This window comes from Narcine bancroftii, chromosome 6 (genome assembly GCF_036971445.1).
Source record: "Narcine bancroftii isolate sNarBan1 chromosome 6, sNarBan1.hap1, whole genome shotgun sequence".
In the NCBI taxonomy this organism is placed as follows: Eukaryota; Metazoa; Chordata; class Chondrichthyes; order Torpediniformes; family Narcinidae; genus Narcine; species Narcine bancroftii.
Window position 1 is genome coordinate 142505748 of NC_091474.1, and position 23128 is coordinate 142528875.

The 23128-nt window shown below is 38.2% G+C and overlaps 1 long non-coding RNA gene across 1 annotated transcript in view; it reads left to right on the forward strand.

Annotated features, from left to right (window-relative positions):
* Positions 1–19004, forward strand: part of LOC138737610 (uncharacterized) — a 47521-nt gene extending 28517 nt beyond the window's left edge. The window contains exon 3 of the long non-coding RNA XR_011341063.1: positions 18536–19004. This is a non-coding gene — a long non-coding RNA (uncharacterized lncRNA). The remainder of the gene's footprint in view (positions 1–18535) is intronic.
* The last annotated feature ends 4124 nt before the right edge of the window (positions 19005–23128 follow it).

Here is a 23128-nt window from a genome sequence, read left to right on the forward strand (position 1 = left end):
GCGGGAATTGGAGATAGAAATTTGCATAGAGATAGCAGACAGCTACGGGGAAACAAAGTTGTTATAATCAATTATTTTAATTTTTCACCTATTTTACTGGGATTCCCATACTGTAAAAGAGGTGATGGGTTAGAGTTTGCAAAATGTGTTCAAGAAAGTTCCCCAAATCAATATATAGATATCCAAACCAGAGTGTCCAATAATGAATCTCCCATCAGGGAACAAAACTGGACAGTTGATAAAACCATGCTTAAAGAACACTTTAGGTCCAGTGATCTTAATCCCATTAGTTTTCAAGATAATTGTGGGTGAGGATAGATCTGGTCCTAGGGTTATGATTCTAAATTGGAGAAAGGCCAATTTTGAAGGAATGGGGAACAATCTGGTAAATATGGATTGGGACAGGTTGTTTTCTGCCAAAGGTTTACTTGGTAAGTGGGAGGTGTTCAATCATGAAATTTTGAGAGTACAGAGTTTGAATGTCCCTGTCAGTAATGAAGGCAAATTTAACAGGCATGGGGTACTTTGTATCTTAAAGGATGTTGAGGATCTGGTTAACAAGAAGAAACAGGTGTTTTTCAGGAGTTAAAAAAAGGAAGTCTGCAGACGCTGTGAATTTAGTGCAATACAGAAGGTGTTGGAGAAATTCAGCACGTTCTGCACCATCTTTCTAAGCAAAGGGATATAACCAACATTTTGGGCCTGAGCCCCTGTTGAGGTACGAGCAAAGAGTACACAGGTGTCTAAATAAGAAGAGGGAAGAAGGGACAAGTCAACAGTAAAGAGATCTTGGGTAAGAGGGTAGAAGAGGGGAAAAAAGCTAAGAAGTGATGGGGGGGAACTGACTTTCTGAATTGAGAGGGAATGAGGTAGGGAGCTGGCAGAAATGAGATAGGTATGATTTTTACACAGCCGCTGGGCTCCATTTTCCTGGAACGCATCCTGTGTAAAAAGGAAATTACTATCATTTTCCCGGGACACATCCCGTGTCAAAAGGTCAGAATGGGAATGAGGATGCAATTTCTATTCTAATATTTTATCTCGCAGACCCCTAGTAAATTTCCTGGAACACCTGCAGTCTAAAGTAAATGTAGGCACTCTGTGAATAATGGGCTAATGACTAGAACATATCGATGATGCATGTTGCAAGTCCCGCCTCTTTAATGACTGCACTTCCGGTATTCCTTATAACTCGTATAAGGAAATGGAGATTTCGAGTTTTGGTCGTTCATGTGTGAACAACCAATGGTGCAACATCAGACATTCTTCAGACCAGTAAAGTCACGCAAATTCTATCCAAAAAAAAAGAGATACAAGAAGAAAAAGGGACAGGGGAGGGACCTAACAGAAACTGAAAGTCGATGTTAATGCCATCTAGTTGAAAAATTCCCAGACTGAATATTAGGTGTTGTTCCTCCAATTTGTGGGTGGCCTCAGTTTGACAGTGCATGAGGCTATGGATCGACATGTCAGGATGGGAATGGGGAGTGGAATTGAAATAGTTGTACCTGATCTCAAGTAGACTTTCATTCTGCAATTGTGCCTTGAAAGATTCTCAAGTATTTTTTTGAAGATGGTTAAATGCTTCCATTTATTTAAAAAACATCAGCAATGTCAATGGAAGCTGTAAAATCCGCTTTGCTTTGGTGAGTGTTGAAATGAATTTCACTTCTTTTTGCCCACTTGCATTTTTCTACTATACACAACTCCAGTATGTTTGTTGGTCAGACTGATGTTTTTAACTTCCCCACCAGGGCATGCTTTAACATGCTGGCTGCTTGCCTGCCTTTAATTTAAACAGTATTGCAAAAACAACAAATGCAAACGCACTGTCTATATGTGGTAATCTATGACCATGTCCTCCTTTGGAATGGTCACCTGCCTTCTAATAGAACTAAAGCTTGTGGTCAGAAGAGAATAATAACTGATCATCTTTATAAAAATAAACATAGCCATGCATGTGTATGAGAATATCCATTTTGATCAAATTGAAACTTTTGTTCCACTGCAAATAAAAAAAATCACCATGCAATGTTCATCAAAATAATCTAGGATATGGAATAAATAATGTTAATGGGGACTGCAGCATCTTTGTCTGCAGAAGGACAATCAGCTGTGTCTGCCTGTCAGTTCATTAATGGTTTCTGTTTGATCAAATCTGTTAAGAGTTGAATCACTAGGAAGGCTAATTCCATGCTAGCCTGTTTGATAATTGGGCCTTGTCACCCCAAAGGGGCAATTAATTACAACACAAGACAGCATCTGAACATTGATCATGACTCCTGCACAGCATGTGATGACAACAAAGGCCAGCATGCACAAAGAAGCCAGACCCATCATTTGAGTTGAACAGTTACCAGCAGCATGAGACGGCCATCAAAATGAAGGGACTAAAACTCGCGAATAGAGCTAATATTTGTGTTAAGCAAGCACATGGTTTGAAGTGTTGCCAGTCACACCATTTTCACATATTTTCCAAACTCTTCTTGATGTCAAGTCTAACCAGCACACATTAATGCATGAATGCAGTGTAAACATCTAAAGCCTGCAACTTTCTACTGATTTGCTTTCAAGCCTACTTAATTTTGGTGTGCATGACCTATGCATAGTATTAAAGAAATGAAATGGCCTTCAAAGGGCCCTGTGAAGCAGATCTGTAAAAAGCTCAACCAGTTCATCACCCACAGCAATCTCAGAAGACTTACAACCAAAAATTAAAATCAGATCTTGATCTATTGATCACCCGACTCATTTTGCCTTGTTCCTTCCAGGCTATAGCTTAAAACTCAAATGATTAACCACATTATGGTACCTCAGTAAAAGTTCATTTAAAATTTTCAAGAGAACAGAGCAGTAGATATACTTGAATTGGCACATCTAACCTTCAGTTGTCCATTGGGTCTTCGTTTGACCTTTCAGTTGTCTAGACAACCACCTAGAGAGTTTATCAATGGAGAAATACTTTGCAAGATGAAGATCTCATCTTTCCCCACATAAAAGAGAGTGTACAGTTTCTAAGGAGATTCCAAGGTGCCAGAAAATCATGAAGACCCCCATTTATTACATTGATGTTTGGCACCTTAGAGATGCACATTTCCTGATGAATGTGACTCATGACTCCATTAGTCCTCAATCCCAGCAAAAATAAACTCACAACAATACACACCAGAAAGGCAGGATTGATCAAGGGATTATAATGAGTTTATTTTCATCGACATTGCATAAACTACAAACACACCAAAATTCTTACTTGTTACAGCTGAGTAGGTACTTTGTTTTAAAAAAAACTGCAACTGTACATGTAATCGAATTAAAGAGACACCAAACCCAAAAAGTACATAATAAATATTCACACTGCAAAAAAAAGCCTTTATAATAGTGCAGTCAGACCTTTTGTGGTGTCATAGTAGTCTATGATTCATGCCACAAGGGCAATTCAAGAGGCTGATAGCATTTGGAAAGAAACTATTCTTGAGCCTGGAGATGCTGGTCTTCAAGCATCTGTACCTTCTACCTGCAGGTAGCATTGAGAAGAGGTTGTGCTTTATGATGTGGACTGCTTCCTTGAGGCAGTGTCTCACATAGATCTCTTCGATAGGGAAGAGAAATAGTATAAATTATGTCCAGAAGAGATCTGGATTCTGGTCACAACAACACTTATCAGTGCAAACTTTTGAAAGACAAATAAATAAAACTATGAGGCAAGCAAAGGGAAGTGATATGGAGATAATAATGTACAGATAGCAGAAATTTCACCATCTTTGGAGGAGCATGGACTTCCCATATTTTGAGTGAAGAGCTCTTCAATCATCAATCACCTTTTTTTCAAATATTTTAAGCTATAAACCAACATTGTTCATTTCTTTTGAATTCCTTTGAAATTCATTTCTCATTGATGGGGACTATTCATGCTCTAGAGCTGTGCCAGTGCCTTGTACCTGAAACACATTCCATTTAAATGACCACAATGTGGCATGTTTAGTGCACTGATTGGAAATGAATTTCCAGGCACATTAGTTTCAAAGATGGAAAAAAAAGGTCACTACAATAAAAAAAAATATCTGTTGGCCTTGCAGTAATGCTTTCAATAAATAAAAGAAAAACAAGTGCAAAGTTTAAGGCAATGTGGTGTAGAAAATAGTTCTTAGACACATTCAATGCAAACTAATCGTTGGGGCAAGAGTTCAACACACATTCATTACTGTATTGCAAGCCCTTTAATGAAAGTAAGAATGAAAATGCATTGTGTTCAATGCAATTTGTCTCTGTGTAGTCTTTGTAAAATGTGATGCATTGCCCCATAGAACTTCTGAATATTTATGAAGTTGAAACTTCCTGAGAGATTTATTTGGACTGATCATCGGGATTAACTTTTTGTTCACACATGGGAATTTCTTATTTCCACCTTCAAATGAGATCTGTTGCACACTGAGTAGTTGGTAGTTGAAACTTTACAATTGGAGGAAAGAAAGTCAATGTTATTGGGGTTATATACTCCCTGTGTGGACCACCAAGATTTTGTTTTATTTCCTCCGCACACCTGATCTGGGTACGTGAGATTGTTTTATCTGGTCACTCACAAATTAATTGCCTCATCACATGAGTATTAATCGAGACCATGTGTTCAAGCTCACTGAGTTCCTTTAATCAAACTGACAGAACTGAATTATGTAGTCATAAACCAGGGATAGATTCATTTCCTGCAAAGTTGTAAGTGATGTACTTTGCGCTTTGATTTCCAGGGAGAGATCTACATGATATTGCATCAAATGAGAGGAATACTGGGCTTCCATTAATCTGAATCTGGAGTCTCCTGCAAAAAGCACCATGTTCATTTGGAGGGATTTTTTTCTCTCTCAGTAATAACCTATTTATTTTTAATAGTTTGGAGATGCAGCATGGTAGCAGGCCCTTCCATGGCATCCAAAATACATCAATTAGCCTACAATACTGCAAACGTTTTTGGAAGATAGGAGGGAATTAGAACACTGCAACGGAACCCACAGTCACAGGGAGAATGTACGAGCTCCTTACAGACAGTGCCAGTTTCGAACCCAGGTTGCTGACAGTGTAAGAGTGTAGTGCTTTCACTATGTTAACTGTGCTGTCCTTAAAGCAACTTGAATTAGTTCAAACAATGCAAAATTTTGTTCTTTAGTTCGTGCTTTGAATGACTGTGACCTCTGTTCTGCACAGGCACCTACATCAGGCACCTTTTCATCAATTACACCTCAGCTTTCAACACAATCATCCCCTTAGAATTGGTCAGCAAGCTTCAAAATCTGGGCCTCTGTTACTGACTCCTTGACTTACTCAATGAAAGTCCATAGTTATTACAAATCAGTAATAACTTCTCCTCATCACTGACAATCAATACGGGTGCACCTTAAGAATGTGGGCTTACCTCTGCTCTCTCTACACCCATGACTGTGTGGTTAGGCTCAACTCAAACCCCCTCTCCAAATTTGCAGATGACACCATGAATGTCAGCAGAATCAGAGATGGCAATGAGGAAGCGTACAGTAGTGAGATAGATCAGCCAGTTGAGTGGTGTCACAACAAGAACATTGCATCCATGTTATCAAACTAAAGAACTAATTGTGGACTTCCGGAAGGGGAAACCAGGAGAAAGCAATAACTCATTGAGTGGTCAGTAGTGGAGAGGATTAGGAGCTTCACCTTCCTGTGCGCCAACATCACTGAAGACCTATCCTGAGGCCATCGTGTCAAGGCAAATCATGAAGAACGCTTGCCAGCAGCTACATTTCATTAGGAGTTTAAGAAAATTTGGTATGTCACCACAAATTTCTAGATGCGCACTGTGGAGAGCATTTTGATGGTTGCATCATTGTGTGGTATGGAGGTGCCAATGTACAGGACAGTAATATGTTACAGAGGGTTGTAAACTCAGCCAGCGCCACACCATTGGCATTAGGCTTCAAGCCATTAAGTACATGGTTAAGAGGCCATATCTCAAGCAAGCAACTTCTATCATCAAGGGTCCTCAACACCCAGGCCAAACCCTTTTCTCACTGCTACCATAAGGAAGGAGGAACAGGAGCCTGAAGTCACTCACCAAAGTTACACAACAGCTCCTTCCCTCCGCCATCAGATTTCTAAATGGGCAATGAACCAATGCCTCACTTTTCTCTTTTTTTGCACTAATTATTTTTTTTTAATCTTCAATTTACTAATTGTAATTTTCAGCAATTTTGCACCCATATTGCACAATATTGCTGCTTCAAAACAACAAATATCGTGACGTATGTTCGTGACAATAAACTTTATTCTGATTGAGAAAATGGGGAAGCATTGAGTCAGCTGCACATAGAGATTGTTGGAGTCTGGTTTTGCTCTTTGTATAATGTACCATTCTAGTTTCACTTCTTGTTGATTTTGCTGCATTAATACTATCAATACATAGCGCTATTCTAAGGATTGAAATTGTAAATGGGGAACTACGTCCATTTGAGCATTACATCATAATATTTTCAAGAAAGTCCATTTCCCGCCAGAAACTAACTTTGATTGTGATTGATGATTACTTGCATATGTGACGACCTTCACAAGTTTAATCCCAATTACTCACCTTTTTCATGTAGTCAAATCCTGCCCTTTGTCAAATTCTTAGAAAACATCTTGTAATCTACAATGAGTGTACAATTCATAAAAGTGGAATGATTTTTAAAACAAAATATTTATTCATTTCTTTTCTGGAAGCTGGCGTCACAAGTTACTCTTCAGAAGATGGTACTAAGCATCATCTTAAACCACTGCATTCCTTCTGGTGAAGATACTCTCAGTGCTATTGGGTCAAAAGTTCCAGATTTTCAAGATTCAGGATTCTTTATTGTCATGTAATAGCACAGAATGTGTAATATTACATGAAGGAGTCATCATTTGTTTCCCTCAGCATCCCTTACAGTAAGAGAGAAAGAGAAGCAAAAGAGAGCCCCTTCAGAGTCACTGAGTGTCCATGGATTGGTCTCCAGTGCTCCTGCCGCCTTTGTAGCTGCACAGACTCCAGTTTAAACCATCAGCAACACAAGCTCCAGATCCAAATCACTGACATGATCAATGCCTGGGGCCCTTCTTGCCCTCAGCACCCTCTTGAATCCTGGCTCCAACACTTGGTTCCGATGAGCCAGTCTCCAGCAGCCTGCAGCCTGTGCAAGTCCCCCGAATGCCAGTCACCCGTAGCCTGTGAGGGACTCTCAGCTGCTGAGCCTATCACTGATCCACTGCTGTGATCACTGTCCTGCGTAGAAGCATCCTCTGCTTCTCCATCTCAATAGGCAGAAGTGTTATTCCCATTTCTGGTGTCCTGTGCTGGTCCACTGCTCCCTGGAGTCTTCAACCCCTTGCTGCCACTGTCGAGCACAGGTGCCACCATCTTGGGAAGAGAGCTTGCTTACAAACTCCATCAGCTCCTTTAATGGGCTGTTTAAAGCCTATACGGCAGGGTCAGTGTCAAAACAAGTCTAATCGGGGGGAAATAGGGAAACTGCGGGAGTGCACAATCTGTATTTGAAAATTCACTCACTGAGGGGGGGGGGAGAGGGAATGGTGATGGTGCCTACCTACCTACCATGGTGAACCTCCTCCATGCGCCACCGCCATCACACTTCCCCCTCCCTCTAACGTAACAGACAAACACGTTGCTTATATCACGTGGAGATAGTCCTGTGGGTGGAGGGGGGGATCACAATACCTCATTTGGGGGGCAATGCCCACAGAATCCCCTCATTCCTTGGTGCTGGCCTTGCTGTACTGCTGACAGCATTAGGTAGAGCGATTCAATCCTTTATAGCACCACTGTGCCTCTGCTCTCCCCTTTCCTGGTTCTGGTGTTGCTGCCAGTTTTTGGACCCAGAAATTATGAATGTGGAACATAGAACAGCACAGGAATAGGTCCTTTGGCCCAAAAGTCTGTGCTGAACATGATGCTCAAATTAATCTAAAATGCTGCAGCTTACACATCTATCCCTCTATCTCCTGCATTTTCATGTATCCATTCAGAATCCTCTCATATGTTTCTATTGCATCTGCCACTTCTGACAGCCTGTTCCGGGCCCCTACCACTCTTTTTCTAAAAGAAAGCATGCCCCACATGTCTCTATGTCCAACCCCCAGCCTGCCCCCCTCTCACCTTAAATATAGAAACTTTAAGATGTGAATTTTTTTTATTCTGGGAAGCAGATTCTGACAGTTTACCCGATCAATGCAATAGTGGGGATATAGGGAGGAACCTGAGATTGATCATCTTTCCAGCACTTCTGGCTAAATACAATTGCAAAAGCTTGGGCCTGGTTTCTAGCACTGGTGTGCTGGTCCTTCACTGGTTCCAGATGAGGAAAAGCAATCTAGAGGAGCCATTCCCAACTTTCTTTTGTCTAAAGACTCCTTAGGACTCTGCTGAAAGTTTATGCCCGCCCCCCCCCCCCCCCGCCCCCCCCCCCTGCCCACCTTCCCTGCGAAGCAGTCAAGTTTTGGTTTCCTCCGTATTCCTTTCTTATCAACGACATTAAAAAATATATTTAAAAATAATTACGTTCTGCAAGGTGAAAAGAAAACAGGGCATTTACTTAAATGTGATGTGGCCCTAAGAGGGACTGTGGGGCCTCCAGTGAGGATGGCTGATTGAGAAGATCAAGGGGAGGTGTGAGTGCAGGGATGCTATTTAAATCAATGGTATCCCAGTGGAACACTGAGGCACATCAGCCAGTTTAACCACAGCCTGCATTAGGTAGGGGCTGCAGGGCACTGAAAATACATGCTATTTACCTGAATCCTGGTAGATAGCCCATAGAAGCAAGATAATTTAAAAGTATGCATTTGTACCAGGTTACTTTATGGAAAGAAAGATTTGCCCTCCCACAAAAGGCTAATAAGTTAGATCTGTACTCTTCTAAGTATGGAAAACACACAAGATCTTTAAAGCAATATAGAAGTCAAGATGTTTTAACTTGCAGGAGAGCTACTGGAACACAAGGACTGCAGATGCTGGAACCTTAAGCAAGCGATGAGAAGTTGGAGGGAGTCAGCAGATCAGATAGTATCTGTTGAGGGGCATGGATAGTCAATGTTTTGGGTCAGGATCCTTCAGACCTAGTCTCAAAATAGGCTGCTGATCGAAAATGTTAATACATTTTACTTCACAAGCAAGATGGCGTAGAGTCTAGACATGCAATCTTGACCTCTCTGGCCAGACTTTTAAATATCCGTTTTTAACCCTTTGTTTTCAAGTTTAAACTTTTTAAATTTTAGTTTAAAGTATTAAGGAATTATTATGGCCACTAATGGTAAAAAAGACTAAACCTCAAGTTCAAAAGAAGTTACATTTTCGAAGTGCTGAAGATTTGGGGCCTAGACGACTTGATACAGCCCCAGGCTCAATCTCTTCATTGTCCAAACCCCAAAGATCACCTGTGAGGGCTGAAAACAAAACCTATTGCTCACCAAATGAAGGATGGCGCTGGAATTACCCGTTCTCCGGAAGAAGGTGCGTGTTCCCAAGAAGTGGACCCTGATTTGGAAAGCTTTTCGATTTCAATGGGGGGGAGCACGCAGGAAGACGACTCCATTGTTGGAAATGCATCAGGTAGCATTTCAATCTGAGGAAATAGTTTTTCTTCGTGAATTGATGAAAAAACAACGAGATGCGGGGGGAGACCAGCGGCGACCCCCTGAGGAAGTCGGGGTGCTGTCGCTGGGAGTCCAGACCCGCAGTAAAACTTTTAAAATGCCTTCTGTTGAGTTGCAGCAGGAGCTGCAGTTACCTTGTTCTGCCACTATGTCAGAGAGAGAAGAGTTGAGCTTTACTGAATCACAGTGTATGCAATTGAATGCAATTGTTCAAGCTGTTATAAAACCTGGAATGGATTTGTTGACATCTCAAATGAATGAAATGGTTCAAATGAATGCTGGTATGAGTTCAGAAATAAATATGGTTAAGGCACGTGTGGGTGCGCCTTATGAAGAATTTTTAAACATTCAGACTGCTTTTTTGGACTGTAAACAACAAGTGACTTCTAACACAGAAAAAGTATTGAAGGTGGAAAAATCAGTCATAGAATTAGGAGAACATGAGAAGGAGCTAGAAAGAAAAATAGATTATTTGGAAAATCAAAGCAGAAGGAATAATGTGGAAATTGTTGGTTTGCCAGAAGGTATAGAAGGACAAGATCCTCTTCATTTTTTTAAAGACTGGATTCCGCAAATATTAGGGCACAAATTTTTCTCTGGGGTATTGGCACTGGAAATAGCCCATAGAGCTTTAAGAAGAACACCCTCAGCTGGTCAACCACCGAGACCGGTAATAATTCTATGTTTGAGTTATTTGGATAGAGAAGCAATACTTCGACTTGCAGTACAAAATGCGAGACAACAACAGACCCCATTATTGATTCAGAATAGCAGAGTCTTTTTTTATCCTGATCTGAGTCAAGAAGTCATTCAACGTCGACGTCGATTCAATCCAGTTAAAGAAGTTTTGTGGCGTAAGGGTTATAAGTCTACTTTTCGTTACCCTGCTGTGTTCAAGGTGTTTTATGGAAACTATCAATATCGGTTTTTTGAAACTGATTGTGAAGCAATGATTTTTGCTGATTCATTGCCAGATATAAGAGGACAAAAACGTAGTCCACCATTATCTCCTAAAGAAAAATCTGGTTGCTCTGGAAGCGGAAGAAATGGCAGAAATGTGAAAAAGGGAATGGAAAGAGTCTACCTCCTTCTGAAATGAGATCTTCGAGATTGGAATCTTCTGGATGAAAAGAAGAATTTTTTAATTCTATTTTTTCTTTTGTTATTATGATATTTTGATGTTACTGACTGTCTGGGGAGGGGAAGATCTGCACTAAGTTCTTTACTAGTCATCAGCCACTGGTGGGTGACCCACACCCAATTTTTGTTGAGGGGATTACTACATTTTGGTAGTTTTTTTTGGGGGGGGGGTTTCCTTTTTTAGCTTTATTATTTTTTATTTATTTTATTTTTTTTAGTTTTGAATTTGTGTTTTTTTTATTGGAGGGCCTATATACGTTGATTTGAGTTTTTATATAAAGATATTATTGGTATTTAGTAATAATAGTAGATATGTCAAAGTTGAGATTTGCTACTTTTAATGTTTTAATGTTTAAATAGTACAATTAAACGTAGTGAGTCTTGGCATATATTAAGAAAATGAAAATTGATATTGCCTTTTTACAAGAAACACATTTGAATGTGAAAGAAAGCGTGAAATTAAAAAGGGTCTGGGTTGGGCATGTATATTCTTCTTCATTTAATTCTAGAGCTAAAGGTGTAGCAATTTTGATACATAAAAAATTATCTTTTGAATTACAATCAATAGAGGAAAAGGCAGGATGTATTCTTAAATTAAATTGTAAGATTTTTAGTGAATTTTGGACTTTACTTAATATTTATGTCCCAAATGAAGATGATGAAGTATTTATTTCGGATGCATTTTTATGTTTGGGTCAGGCTAATGATAATATTTTAGTTGGTGGTGATTTTAATTGTGTTTTGGAAACTTTATTAGAAAAATCTCCGAAGAAAGTTAAAAAATCCAAGATGGCAATTCAGGTTCAAGCATTGATGAAATATCTTAATTTAGTAGATATTTGGAGACGTCTTAATCCAAAAGAGAAAGATTTTTCCTTTTATTCATCTAGACATGAATCATTTTCAAGGATTGACTTCTTTTTAGTATCGGCACATTTACAAGGGAAAATACAACAAGTGGAATATAAAAGTAGGGTGATTTCAGATCATTCTTTGTTATATTTTACATATGAAACTTCTGAGAACATTCAAATAGCTTATCATTGGAGATTTAATACAATGATGTTAAAAATATGGTGTTTATTGATTTTTTTTAAAAACAAATTAATTTTTTTTAAAGAATATTCTAATTCTGTTCAAAGTAAGTTTGTATTATGGGATGCTATGAAAGCCTATTTGAGAGGACAAATAATTAGTTATACTTCTAAAATAAAAAAAAAGAATCAATTAAATCAGAGTCTTGAATTAGAGAAACAGATAGATGAGTTAGAAAAGGAATTTCAGAAAGATGCTACAGAAGATCAGAAAAAAGATCTAGGCTGAAATTGAAATATAATACTTTGCAATCTTATCAATTTAAATGTGTGATTAATAAGACTATGAGGAGAATATTGACGTGGCAATTAAAGAAAGAACAGATATCGAGGACTATTAATGCTGTTAAACGGAATTCTCATTATTTATAAATCTCGTGAGATTAATGATGAATTTTATTCATTTTATAAAAAGTTATATACATCTGAAGGAAAACAGGAAACTCGATCGATTGATTATTTTTATCACAGTTGAATTTACCGATATTAGAGCATGGAGATATACAGGAGTTAGAAGAACCATTTACTGATTCGGAAATGAAAATGACTATGTTGGAAATGCCGAACAGTAAATCGCCTGGCGATGATGGATTTTCAGTTGAATTTTATAAAATTTTCAATGATAATTTATCTACAGTGTTTGGGGATGTATTACGTCAAGTTGGAGAATGTTATAAATTACTTGAGTCTTGTTCTAGTGCTTTAATTAGTAATTCCTAAAAAAAGATAGAGATCCTTTGAAAGTATCTTCATATAGACCAATTTCTCTGTTAAATGTAGATTATAAAATAAAAGCTAAAATATTAGTGAATAGATTGGCTATATTTTTACCAAAGTTGATTCATATTGATCAAACAGGTTTTATAAAGAATGGATATGCTTCAGATAATATTTTGTACGTGATTAGTTTGATTAATAGATTTTGACGTTCTTTAGATCATCAGATGGTGATATCTTTAGATGCAGAAAAAGCATTTGATAGAGTTGAATGGAATTTTTTGTTTAAAGTTTTGGAGAAATTTAAGTTTGGTCCTTCTTTTATTGGTTGGATTAGGGCTCTATATAGTAAACTGGTAGCAACCTCCTGCAGAGCCCACCTCACTGACAAAAGACAAAGGAAGAAAAACCCAACACCCAACCCCAACCAACCAATTTTCCCTTGCAACCGCTGCAACCGTGCCTGCCTGTCCCACATCGGACTTGTCAGTCACCAACGAGCCTGCAGCAGACGTGGACATACCCCTCCATGAATCTTCATCCGCAAAGCCAAGCCTAAGAAGAGCATTGACGAATAGTTTGATTTCGGAATCCTTTAAGTTAAATTGATCAACTCGTCAAGGTTGTCCTTTATCACCAGCTTTGTTTGCATTAGTGATTGAACCTTTAGCACAGTTGATAAGACAAAATACACAGATACAAGGTATGAAAGTTTTAGAAGAGGAGTATAAAATTAATTTATTTGCTGATGATGTATTGGTGTATTTTAAAAATCCAGTTCAGTCATTTTTGCATTATAAAGTTAACTGAGAAAAAAGTGAAAAATTACCGGTAAGTGAAGGAGATGATTCAGTTTATAAGAATATTATTAATTTGAAGTGGATTGACTGAATTAAATATCTGCGTATAATTTTGAATGTTAATTATCAATCTTTATATAAATCAAACTATGTTCCGCTAATGAAAAAAAATCAAAACTGATTTGATCAAATGGAAAGATTTACCTATTAATTTAATGGGAAGGATAAATACAATTAAGATGAATATCTTTCTGCGTATACAATATTTGTTCCAATCTATTCTGTATTTACTTAATAAATTTTTTTTTCGAGATATAAATTAAATGGTTAGGGAGTTTTTATAGAGGGGTAAATTTTCGAGAGTATCTTTGAATAAATTAACTTGGAAATATGAGTTTGGGGGGATTACGTTTACCACATTTTCAAAATTATTATGAGGCAGCCCAACTTAAATTTATTAGCTTATTGATGGATTTTGTACGGCCTCCTAGTTGGTCTAAAATTGAGATGGAAAGTATTTCTGAATTTGAAATACATCAATTTTTGTTTAGGTGAAATATGAATTTGTTACAACAATATAATGTGCCTATACTAAAACATTTAATGAAGTTATGGATAAAGAAAAATAAAATGATAGGTTCTAGGGGTAAATTATTGGCTTTGACTCCATTGTATAATAATCAACTTATTTCTTTTTCAATACGTAATCAAAGTTTATTGCATTGGAGATTTAAAGGTGTGAAAAATTTGGGAGATTGTTTTAAACAGGGCAAGTTTTTATCTTTTAATCAGATGAGGGAAGATTTTGGTATTGATAAGAATTCTTTATTTCTTTATTATCAAATTTGATCTTTGGTAAAATGTATGTTTGGTAGAGATATGATTTTACCTAAAATGACTAAATTTGAGACTTTTCTTATGAAGGTACCAGAGAAGGGTTATATTTTATTAACGTATCAAATATTAAGGATGGTATGGATAAAAAGGATTGGGATAGATCTAAAATTAAATGGGAAGCGGATATTGGTTTTATTTTTTCTGAAGATGATTGGTTAGATATCTGTTATGATATCGTAACTAGTTTGATAAATGCACATTATGCAATGATTAATTACAATTTTTTACATCAATTATATTTGACACTTGAAAAACTAAAAAATTATGGTTTTAATGAATCAGATTTGTGTTTTAGATGTGGTGATACGGTTGGAACTTTTTTTCATGCTGTTTGGTCATGTATACATATACAATCTGTTTGGAAGAAAATTCAATCGTTTTTAGAATATCTGTATAAGATTAAAATAGGTTTAGATCCAACAGTATTTTTATTGGGTAGTTTGCAACCACTGAAAGGCTTGGAATTAGATAAGTTTCAACTTGCTTTTGTATATTTAGCTTTATCCGTAGCAAAAAAAATGTATTGTTAGTACGTGGAAAGATACAAATATGATTGATATTAATAGAAGGCATAATGAGATGAAATATTGTTTAATAATGGAAAAAATTACGTATCTTTCACAAGATAATTATAATTTTTTTATTAACAAGTGGCTGTTATACTCGGAATATTTACATTTCAATTTATATTGATTAGATTTTAATATATATATTTAACATTTTTTAATATTCTTTCTTTTTTCTTTTTTTTGGCTCTCCTTAGGAGAGTTGGCTGAAGGGGGGGTTTCTTTTATTTTTATATATATATATTTTTTAAAATATATATATATATATATATATATATATAAAAAATATATATATATATAAATTATATATATTATATATTATATTATATATTATATATTATATATATATATATATAAAATATATTAAAAAATGTTCATGTTCATGTTTAATTGCTGTATATGTCATATATTATTTGTTTTTGAACGAATGAATATTTTTTTAAAAAAACATTTTACTTCACAAATGCTACCTGTCCTGTTGATCCCTCCATCTTCTCATTGCTTACTTAAGATTAGAGGTCGTCATTTTGCATTGAGGTGCTGCAGAGAGCAGTAAGTATCTGGAATTGTCTCCCTTGGAGGATTGTGGTTATTTAACGAGGAAAAAAGATACATTTTGGAAAAAAACAGGGCATTTGAGGGTAATGGGGAACTGGCATGGAGGAGGGCCTGAAGCATGGAGCAAAGCAGTCTCAATCATGATGAATGGCAAGTCAGACGTGAGATGATTTACCCCTGCTCCTATTTTCTTATGTTCTTGTATACACTAGGATGGCATCTCAGTATTCCTGGTGCTGTTCCCAGCAAGTTCCTCGAGTAACAAGTTTGATCCCCTGCCTTGATGGAATGGTAAAGAAAGATCTATGCTGATCCATATTTCTGCTTGTGGATGTTCAGTTGTGAGCTTCAGGATCTGTTCTGAGCCTATCCCGCTTAGCACAATGGTGGTGCCGCCTTACATATTGGAGGTGGCCCTGGGGGAGAAGACAGAACTATGTCTCTGCAAGGACAGTGCAGTGCCTAGTACTAGAGTTCCCATTTCAGACAGATGCAGATGCCATGGGTAGATTACTGAGGACAAGGATATGCAGGCTTATCAGTGTGCGGCAGCCATTCTGGTAATGGTGTTCTTCAGGTTTCTGCCAGCTTGATCACTGGTGATAGCATCACCAATAAAAGTAATGCCCTTACAAATCTCAGTGCTACTGTGAAGTGTTGCTTAATATACAGGAGAATAGACTCTTCAGTTGAGGGAGATGATGATCATGAGGAAATTAATTGGAACTAAAGCATTTTGAAGCTGGTATATAAATGCAAATACTTCTCTCGATCTTTCTTTTACCATCAGTTCCTTTGAATACACAATTGGCTTTTCATTCTTCTTTCACTTTCAGAGATTTGAGAACTTGCCTTTTGGCTCCAGAGGTGGCTTGTGGGTTTATCGATGCTTTTCAGATTTGGATCTGTAACTTAATACTTTTTCCTTCTGGGCTTGCTTTGTATTTCTTGGAATTTCCCCATTGCAATTAGGTTGCCCACAGAGCACTCCTTGTCTTAGCTAAGTGGTTGTTTAATTAGCTAAGGAGATATTTCCTATTTGACAGTTATAAACACAGTACAATATGACCAAATTTACAAAACTGCTTTGAATAAGTTTGCACATTTCCCACAGTATAAAAGAAATGATGCAATCCATACTAAAAATTCCCAGGTATTCACTGCCAAATCTTTCAAGAACTTCATCTTAAATGTTTCCAGAAAATGACAAATTCTACTTAATTTCCATTTACCAACAGTAAGCATTGATCACATCATAGACTGCCTAAATGATCCAAAAGATTTTGTTTTTCAGAAAATATAATTAGAAATTCATGGCTTATAAAATTAACTGGCATAGAGGAAAGGCAAAAGCAGACTGTAAGTTATGCTGGTTTGTCTGTTTTACCTTCTATTGATGATTTAGCCCAGATATTACAATGGGTTTATGTATTATTATTTTGTAGCATTCATTTTGCCAACAGATTTCACAAATGAACCTCTGGTGAAATTTATGGCTCCTCAACAAGAACAATGCTTAGAAAATGCACCAAGTGATATGAGGTTTATAGGTGAATTGGTCACATGGGTATAATTGGCAGCACTGGCTTGATGGCCATGCTGTGTCCTCAACAACAAAATAAATAAATGTTCAGAATTTTGTTACTTAAGTTAATAGATTTATTTACATCGTTCCAGTATACAATCTATTGACATTTCTGAAGTCTTCTGAGTTGACATTATGGACAGAATTCTCAGTCTCTGACTTGGTTGTTACATTACAGCTCATGGATATTCTCCCATTCTGATGGTATCTCTTCCTTCTCAATTACTTCTACTTATCTCTTCTGTTTGAGCCAATGAGTCGAGATCCCCTCAAACTCCATGGGCACCATCTAACCTGCCTTGCCTCTTCTGGAGCTAGTTATCAGCATAGGGCCACAGTCCAGTACTCAAGGAGGAAGGTAGCCATATTTTTTTCCTCAATACTATATGTACCTGAAACAAACTATTCTATCTTCGCCTCCTCCCCCAACTCTGCCCATCCCAAACAATGGATAAAATGTGTCACATCAATTATGAACAACAAACTGCAAAAATTAACATTAAAATCCTTGATTTTCAGTGTTAACTCTAGATTTTTTTCATCACACTGTTGAAAAATAAAATTCAATAGAATTCCTGAATAAATCAAATCTTCAAAGCTTCAAAGGTTCATTTTATGGCCATGTAAGACGTGGACTTTTTACCCCCTCCATAAATCTTCGTCCGCGAAGCCAAGCAAAGAATACTGTAAATCCATTAAAAATATATTATTCATGATATACTTTAATTTTTGTCTGCTGTAAGGCAAAGAGCCATCATCACCATTGAGAGAGAGAGGACAGCAGCACGACTAGGTTGGGCGGGGGATAGACAGCAAGGATTATGTACCTGTAGCATCAAGAAAGAGGTAAACAAGTCTGAATACAAACACCCAATGGTCCATAAACAGCTTTATCCCCTGTGCCATCAGATTTTTGAATGGACACAACCTCACTGTTTCTTTTCTTTTTGCACTAATTTATTTATTCTTTTTAAAATATTTTTATTCAGTTTAACATACACCTACAAACAAAAATTTTAAGAAAAAAACATATAGATACAAATACACACAAAAACAGATGGAACTACATTAAATAATTCCTTAATCCACATGAAACAAGTTATTGAATTAATCTGTGATAACCACGTTAAACCCATATTTGCCAAGTTAATCTAAATAAAAAATTGATAAAAGGAAATAAAAAAGAAAACAAACAAAAAAAAACCTGAAAACTAAATATATTCTAAAGCACAACCCCCACCCCCCCACCCCCACCCCCACCAAATCAAGGTAACCTTGTAAAAGAAAAGCGAATTTATGGAACAGATAGCGACCTCCAGACATCGGACAGATTAGGTATTCAAAGTTATAACGATCTTTGTATTCGAGACAATTTTGCCTCTTTTAAACAATTAACAACCAAATTTAATCTTTCTACCAGACATTTTTTAGACATTTTGTTCAGTCCAAGCTTTCTGATTTTCCTTGAATCTCAAATACCAATATGCAATGAAATTCGAGACACATGTTCATGACAATAAATTCTGATTCCAGGTCGTGTCCCTGTTTCTGGTGCCCCTGTGCTGGTCTGCTGCTTCCACAGAGTCTACAGCCCTCGTGAGAATAAAACATGCAGGTCTGCGGACACTGTGGTTGAAGTAAAGCGACGAAATGCCGAAGAAGCTCAGCAGGTCCAACAGTGACCTTTATATAGCAAAGATGTAGCAAACCAACATCTTGGGCTTGAGCTCTTCATCAAGGTATGAACAAAACTTGGGCAGGTGCTCAAACAAAATAAAGGCTGTCATCTTGGGCACAGACTTTCAAGGTTTCAGGATTTTTTTTTAAAAGACCATCGGCTCTTTTAACAAGCCATTTAAAATCTCTCTGGAGCCGTCAGCATCAGGACTGGGCAGTAGGACCCCACGGAGGAGCACTGTGTCATCGCTCCCTATTCTCCTGGTTCCGTCCCAGTGGCAGTGTGGCCATAACAGCAGCTCCAGCAACACCACAATCTTTTTAAACCCATGTTCCATCAATAAAATACAACAAAAATGCATCTTGTTTTACTACAACTGGTGTTCCCACTTTCTCTACCATTAATTTCCTCTTCTGATTGCCTTATTTTCTGTAATGTCTCCAACTAATTTAGCTCATACTTCAGTCTGAATGACACAAGAAACCTTGACTCCTTGCACAGTCACTTTCTTTATCAGATGACAGGAACCATGAGTCAGGATAATTCAGATAAGGTTAGTTCCCTCATCCTGATATGGAGTATTTCAGTTCTGCTGGTTATTTTATCTGCCGTGTTGTCCATTCAAAAATGGTGATAAGGTTTGCTCAAGTATAGAATGAAATATGGCTTGTGCTGTGTGCAGATATAACAACCAGTCACAGGCAGTCCTGATAATCACACACTCAACAATGTGGACTAATGACGGGACACCACTTCATTAGATTCTGAGGTATTAGGTCTGAACTTCAGCTCCTTCAAGGACAATGGACAGTTTCTAGGATTTCAGCATGACCCAAATCCATCGCTCCATTGAATGGACAATAAAAAGTTACGATTGGAAAGGTTTAGCCCTCTGCTCAGAGCATGGACATTATCTGTAAAGCACCCATCTGTGCTGGAGGCACTCAACGGGTCAGAGAGTATCTGTTGCGAGTTAATGGTACAGTAAGTAAATATTTCGGGTTAGGATCCTTTCTTGAGACTCAAGTAGAAAAGGGAGATAACAAATAAAAAATAGGGAGGGGGAAGGCAGAGGAAAGGCCAAGAGGTCATCTGATTATTGGACAAAAGCTGAGGGAGGTAAGGTGATGGGGAGAAGACGACTGAGCAAGAGTGAGTGGGGAGGGGGGAGTAAGGTTTAAGGGAAAAGGGAGGATGTGGGGTTGGGGTTGGGATCCTTCTTGATACTCGAAAAGTTGACCATGCATTCCTTTCCACACCTGATAGTCTGAGTCCCTCTGGCATCCTTTTGTTTGATCAAGACTCCAGCATCTGCAGTTTCTTGTGTCATTGACCAGAGATGACCAGAGGCAGTTTCTGACAGGCACAGGTGTGCCTGCTTCACTAAAAACCAGAGCCCATAAACTTCGATTGGCAATTCATTAGTTTTGAGGAAGTGCTGCTTAAGTTGGCGGTGCTGATTTTTACATGAGACATGAAATCAAAGTCCCATCAGCATTTCCAGACGAATCCAAAAGGCCTTATACAAAATTCTGGAAAAGGGTTTGGAGTCATTTCAAGGTATTACATATTCATAATGAAAGCAATGGTGACAATAAAGACACATCTGACCAAGTGTCTCTGCAACCTTTCAGTTTCTTCAACTCTTCCTGTTCCTCCACTCATCTTGGTGTATTTTGAAAATTTAGCCACAAAACCATTTAATCCATAATATACATAATCAATATACATTGTAAAAAGAAGCGGCCCCAACTCCAACCCTCCGCGGGACACCACTAGTAACTTGCAACCAACCAGGACAGGACCCATTATTCCCACCCTTTCAGTCTATCAGCCAATGCTCCACCCAATCTAATATCTTTCCTGTAATTCCATGGGCTCTCACTTATTAAGCAACCTCTTATGCGGCACCTTATCGAAGGCCTTTTGAAAATTCAAATACACAACATCCACAGCCCCTCCCTTGTCCATCCTATTTGAGATTTCCTCAAAAATTCCAATAGGTTGGTCAGGCAGGATCTTCCCTTCATGAAACATGGAGTTTAGCAAGGCATTTGACACGGTCCCCCATGAGAGACTCATCCAGAAAGTCACGAGGCATGGGATCAGTGGAACCTTGGCTGTACGGTTAAAAATGTGGCTTGTAGGAAGAAAGCGGAGAGTAGTAGTGGAAGGAAAGTATTCTGCCTGGAGGTCTAGAGGAGTGCCACTGAGATCAGTTTTGTGACCCCTGCTCTGTGATTTATATAAATGGCCTGGTTGAAGAGGTGAAAGGAGGGGTCAGTAAGTTTCTGGATGACATGAAGGTTGGAGGAGTGTTGGATGGAGCTGAGGGATGTCGAGGTTACAAGATGATATGGACAGTATGTAGAGATGGGCATAAAAGTTGCAGATGGATTTCAATCAGATGCATTTTAGAAGGACTAACCAGAATGGTCAATTACTTAAGAATGTGGATGACAGAGGGACCTAGGTCCATACTTGAGGGAAGTACACACACAGGTCACCACACAGGTTGAGAGGATAGTTAAGAAGATCTATAAGATGCTGGGATTCATTAATGGGGGGTTGAATTCAGACGTAGAGAGGTCAATAAATCTGTGTTAAGACTACACTTGGAGTATTGTATTCCATTCTGGCCACCTCATTATAGGAAGGATGTGGAAGCTTAGAGAGGGTGCAGAGGAAATTTGCCAGGATGCTGCCTGGATTGGGAAACAAGTCTTTATGAGACAAGGTTAGCAGAGCTGGGACTTTTCTCTTTGGAGCATAGAAGGTTGCGAGGAGACTTGATAGATAGATAGTGGAATAGATAGGTGGACAGCCAGCACCTGTTTCCCAGGGCAGGATAAGCAAGTGCCAGAGGACATATGGACAAAGTTAAGGGAGGTATGTTTAGGGGAGCCATCAGGGGTGTAATATTTTTACAAAGAGAGTTGTGGGTACCTGATATGGCTTGCCGAAGATGGTGGTGGAGGCTAAAACATTGGGCTGTGGAAGTGTCAGGTATAACACAGTGTGGAACTTAGAATGGATATCCTGGAATTACTAGAAGAAAGTAAGAGGTAATCATTTTGACAGGATTAAACTAGAGGGCTCCCATTACTAATTGGGAATTAGAAAAATAGGTATGCAGGCAAATCACAGTAGGGTGTAAAAGCAACAGGGTTTTAATCATGGGGAATTTTAACTCTAAATATTAACTGGGATCACCTTCATGCAAGGGGCTCAGATGGAGAGCAATTCATTAAACACACTCGGAAAAGTTTTTTTTTAAAGTGGTATGTTGAGAGTTCTTCTGGAGAAAGCTGTGCTTGAACTGAGCTCAGGGAATTAACATGGACAAGTGATGGAAGTGTCTGTGGAGGAACCCTTTAGAAACAATGTTCAGTAAGTTTCAAGGTTGGCATTGAAGAAAAAGGCAAGGTTGGTCTTAGTGTTAAGGTCTTAAATTGGGAGACCATTGACTTTAATAGGTATTGAGTTTGGAAGAACATCAGGTTTGATGGGTTCACAGAGAGACGAGTCTGTGCACAAGCCTTGCAATCACAAGTAACTTTATTGAACACAAGGAGACAAACAGGGGAGAATGCTTAATTACTATTCACATCGGACTCAGGTTAGACTCCAATACAGTGGCCGCCTATCATCTACACACTCACAGACAGCGACTTCAGAAGACACTCTCAATACTTGTATCTTGGGATTCGGCTCAGTGTTAAGTACTACACAGTTACTAGCACACTCTAACAAGACAGGGACTTAAGCGCACACTCCCAGTTCCCTGTTCTAACAGAAGAGCAACACTCTGCAAGCACTGATCTATTGCATTACTACAGCTCAGCTTAAATGTAGTATATACTTTACCCATGACACTTCCATTGATTTCCACAATAGCTACCTGGCATAGAACGACATCTGGAGCTTGGATCATGAGGCAAAGAGAAAGAATGTGCTATGCTTAGATGTTATACACGGTTCTGATCTGGGAGCCTAGCCAATAATGACCCTAGGTAATTTAAACAAGCCAACAGCAAGATGAGCACTAATGGATGGCTGGAGTCCAACCTTGATTGACAGGTAATGTGACTTTTGAAAAAGTTTCAGACAGGGAGGATACTTGACCACCTGCCATGCACAATATTCCAGACAGGCAAGAAGGCCACGTGTTTCTCTACAATCCACATTTAACAACAGTTTAAGGAATGACCTAGCCAAGATGGCTGTGTGCAGATAGAAAGAGAAATAGATCAGTTGAAAAATTACCTGTACTCCTTGATTCTCTGACCTACAGCACTTCCCAAACCCTACCATTCATGGTATAGGTCCTACACTTCATAAAATGCAACCCATCACATTTATCTTTATTAACTTCGATCAACCAATCCTCCTGCAGCAATTTATGGCAAAGTTTTGTCTATTTGGTGGGAAAAATAATGGGAAAATTG